Source organism: Apodemus sylvaticus, chromosome 13 (genome assembly GCF_947179515.1).
Source record: "Apodemus sylvaticus chromosome 13, mApoSyl1.1, whole genome shotgun sequence".
Taxonomy (NCBI): Eukaryota; Metazoa; Chordata; class Mammalia; order Rodentia; family Muridae; genus Apodemus; species Apodemus sylvaticus.
The window spans coordinates 81,787,469-81,790,874 of NC_067484.1; the positions used below are offsets into that span (position 1 = coordinate 81,787,469).

Sequence of the window (3,406 nt, forward strand, 5' to 3'; positions counted from 1 at the left end):
AATCGTCAAGATGGGGGCGGAGGTAAGCAAACTATTAAATGTCTCTTGGAAAGTTAGATATGAGCCATGGAGCCCTTCCAAGAGATGGAGAGGCTCTGGCTTAAAATTCAGAATCTGCAGGGCAGATGAGCAAGGACTGTGCCAAGTAGAAGAGGACAAAGAGGTGAAGTGTGTGGTGCCTCCAACAGGAGCGCTTGCCTTTTTCTCCTGCTTTGAGGGCCCTAGAAAAGGCGAGCATGTCCTCCCGATCCTCTTCCCGTGTTGTACCAGCTGCAGAATAAATGAGCAGGCAAAAGGGCGTGGGTTGGAAAGAACCCAAGAGAAGTGGTCAGGCTCATAACTTTACATTGACCTCAGCAGCTCTCCTATTTTGGTGACGATGGAAAATACACAAATCAAGACCTCAAGAGGCCTGCCTCCCACAGGGTGGCAGGGACGCATTCATGATCCGCTTCAGTAACAAAGTCGAAATTAAATTGGGAATTCTGTGGTCTGGGCTCTCATTAATGTATGTACTTGTTGCTAAATTAAATACTTGAAAAAATTTCCTTCTGGGAAAATGTGTAACTCTTGCTGTTTGGACAAATAGACTTTTTTTTTTCAAATCAAAGATTCAGTTCTTCAGTATAAGCTCCTAATGCCTGTTGAAGAACTCGCTTGGTTTCTGAGGGTGAAATGCCAGTCATGCCATTGCAGTCTTGCTAAACTTTACCTTGATTTTGACTACTTTTTCATATCCAAGTGCTCTAAAATAACTGGTTTTCTTTGGGAATACATGGAGCTGAAGCAATTTTTATGGAAGCAAAGTTGTCAACAGAGCCTCTTCTCTCAACACAATGGAATGGAATCATTGAACAACAAATGAAGAAACTCAGTCAGGCTTGCCACACTGAGTAGGGATGGGTCCGTGTGGAGTTGTTCTTGATTCCCATCATAACTTAAGGGGAAATTTACACAATGTCCGGAGCCCTTGACGTCCTGAAGATGAAGGAGGAGTTTGTCCTCAAATTCCTTGCTGTGGGAACCCACTTGGATGGCACCAACCTTGACTTTCAGATGGAGCAGAACATCTACAGGAGAAAGAGTGATGGCATCTACATCATAATATGAAGAGGACTTGGGAGAAGCTCTTGTTTTCTGCTTGAGCTGTTGTTATCTCCTCCAGGAACACTGGCTAGTAAGCCATGCTGGAAGTTTGCAGTTGCCATTAGAGCCACTCCCATTGCTTCCTGCCTGGGACCTTCACTAACCAGCTCCAGGCAGCCTTCAGGGAGCCACGGCTTCTAGTGGTGACTGAAGCCAGGGCTGACCAGCTCCTCACAGCAGCCTCTTATGTCAAGCTGTCCACTGTTGCTCTGTGAAACACAGATTCTCCCCTGTGCTGTGTGGACACTGCCATCCCATGCTACAGCAAGGGATGCTCACTGCATGGGTCAGACATGGTGGATGCTGGCCTGAGAAGTATTCCACATGCGTGGCAATATCTCTGTGAGCACCGTGGGATAGTATGCCCCGATCTTTACTTATTCAGAGACCCAGAATTGGTTGAGAAGGAGAATCAGGCTGCTATTGAGAAGGTTGTGACCAAGGAGGAATTTCAGGGCAAATGGGCCACACCAGTTTCCCGAGTTCACTCCTGCTCAGACAGAGGTGGTGACCTGGTGCCCAGGTGCCCTCTGTAGCCAGCCAGCAGTCCCTGCGGGAAGACTGGAGTGCCCAGATGGCCACTGAGGACTGCCCAGCAGCTCCCACAGCACAGGCCACCGAGTGGTCTTGAGCTGCCCTGCAGACACCTGAGCAAAGGGGAGAAAGGTGGAAGGGAAAGTAAAGTTCCTAGAAGATAAAAAAAAATAAAGTCAGAAGCTCAGTCAAACAAACAAACGAACAAGCAAAGCCCCCTGTGAGCGCAGGTGACGCTGTGGGCTTCGTGGCGCCTTCCCCGCCTTGGCTGTGTCCTCTGAGCTCGCTCATCACTGTGTTTTCAGTCAGGGTTGAAATGGCCCTCACTTTAGTTAGGACGTAGGGAAACCCGGAGTCAGCAACCAGTGGGAAAAATCTCACCGATCCGGCCTGACGTCGTAGTCTTGGTTAAGATGAGTGATACTGGGCTGGAGGGAAATTCTGGACTATCCTGGAGCTGAGGTAGTACGACGGGGCGTGGTCAACATTTCATCTATGCCCGGCTGTCTGGCAGCCTATGAGCCTACACACCAAAGACCCAAAGAGGTCTGTTGTTAAAGAAACGTTGGGTCACAATTGAAAATGGCTCGAATTTTAATACATTCCATAACTTGAGCAAAGGAACAGAACTTTCTGAGAGACACCTCCCCCCTTCCCAGTCCAGAAGCCGGTTTCACACTCCAGTGTGGTGGTTTGAATAAGAATGGACCCTTATCTGGGCTCATACATTTGAGTGCTTAGTCACAAGGGAGTGGAACTCTTTGATAAATTTAGAAAGATTAGGAGGTATGACCTTGTTGGAGGAATCGGGTTGCGCACATGCGTGCGTGTGTGTGTGTGTGTGTGTGTGTGTGTGTGTGTGTGTGTAGTGTAGCTTTGAGGTTTCAAAACCCATGTCAGATGTCAGGTACATGTTCTCTCTGTCTCTTTGGGGCTAAAGATCAAGATGTAGCTGTAAGCTCCAGCTCTGGTGTCATGCCCCTGCTACGACGACGGTAATTGACTCAGCCTATGAAGCTGTAAGCAAGCCTCCAATTAAATGTTCTTCTTTTTTTTTTTTTTTTTTTTTTTTGGTTTTTTGGATTTGGTTTTTTCGAGACAGGGTTTCTCTGTATAGCCCTGGCTGTCCTGGAACTCACTCTATAGACCAGACTGGCCTCAAACTCAGAAATCCACCTGCCTCTGCCTCCCAGAGTGCTGGAATTACAGGCATGCCCCACCCCCACCCGGCTTGTCTATAACTTCTATCCCAGGGGATCTGATGCTCTTTTCTGGCATTCATGGGCACTAGGTACACACAGGGGAAACAAACATGCACAAAGGTTCATACTTATAACACTCATACACATAAAAATGACTTGAAAACCTACACACACACACACACACACACACACAGCAATAGTAAGATTCTCAGAGGAGGAAAAGAAAACAGAATCCAGACTTGATTTTATATGTTTCTGAAGATATTCACATTTTAATAAAAAAAACAATCTCGTGAACTATACAAGAAGGCAGCAAACTGTGACCTTCCTGGGGAAAGCCCGTGGAAAACCGCCGTTTGAGTGGTCCAGATGTTGGATTCAGCAAACATTTGAAAGCTGCTATTTGAAATATGTTTTTAAAAAAAGTGGAAGAAAACCACGTTTAAAGAATTTAAGGAAAATATTATGAAAATGACTCGAGAAGTAGAAATATCAATAAAGAAATAAGATTTTTGAAAAACCAC

At 46.2% G+C, this 3,406-nt stretch overlaps 1 pseudogene; it reads left to right on the forward strand.

Moving 5' to 3' along the window:
* The first annotated feature begins 918 nt into the window (after positions 1 to 918).
* On the forward strand, positions 919 to 1,777 carry LOC127664070 (40S ribosomal protein SA-like; annotated as a pseudogene).
* Positions 1,778 to 3,406: the final 1,629 nt, after the last annotated feature.